Here is an 884-nt window from a genome sequence, read left to right on the forward strand (position 1 = left end):
CCCAGAGGGTACCGACGGCCTAGGAGGCCCAGAAAAGAGCCGACCGCCACGTCGGGCAATGTAGGCATACGATCGGGATAAAGTTAAAAATTAAAAATAGAAAATCAAAAAAGAAAACCTACCGAGAGAAAAAGGAATCGAGCTAAATTTAAGGGAATCAGGAATCAGGAGAAAAAGAGATGAAAGGAGAAATAAAAACGGGTGCAACACGAGGACTTCTCAAGTGGTCACCCGAAATGGAATGCAGCAAAATTGTATATGACCCATGCGAGGTGACACAACTCAGTGGGTACCGGTAGTCTGGGAAGGCCCGAGACAGACCGACCGCCACACCGGGCAACATAGGCATACGATCGGGAGAAAGTTAAAAATTAAAATTTTAAATTTAAATTAGAAAATAAAACAAGAAAACATATTGGGAGAAAAAGGAAATCAAGCTAAATTTAAGGGAATCGAAAATCGGGAGAAAAATAGATGAATGTAGAAATAAAAAGGAGTGCAACACGAGGACTTCTCAAGTGGTAACCCCAACTTAATACTACTCTCGCCCAACCACGCTTAACTACGGAGTTCTAATGGGATCCGGTGCATTAGTGTTGGTATGATTGCACCCAACATGGGATGGAGAGAAATTGTATACGACCCATGGGTGGCGGCACAACCGAGTGGGTATCGACAGTCTGGGAGGCCCCGAGACGGACCGACTGCCACGTCGTGTAACGTAGGCATACTGTCGGGTGGAGTTAAAAATTAAAAATTGAAATTGAAATTAGGAAATAAAAAAAGTAAACATATCAGGAAAAAAAGGAAATCGGGCTAAATTGAAGGGAATCAGGAATAAAAGTATAACTTCATTTTCCTCGTCTACCACCATGGTCATCTCT

The 884-nt window shown here is 42.6% G+C and overlaps 1 pseudogene; it reads right to left on the minus strand.

Moving 5' to 3' along the window:
- Positions 1-493: 493 nt before the first annotated feature.
- LOC148210225 (5S ribosomal RNA) lies at positions 494-613 on the minus strand (annotated as a pseudogene).
- Between the last annotated feature and the right edge of the window lie 271 nt (positions 614-884).

Source organism: Momordica charantia (assembly GCF_013281855.1).
Source record: "Momordica charantia cultivar OHB3-1 chromosome 7 unlocalized genomic scaffold, Mcharantia_2.0 BLBB01000007.1, whole genome shotgun sequence".
Taxonomy (NCBI): Eukaryota; Viridiplantae; Streptophyta; class Magnoliopsida; order Cucurbitales; family Cucurbitaceae; genus Momordica; species Momordica charantia.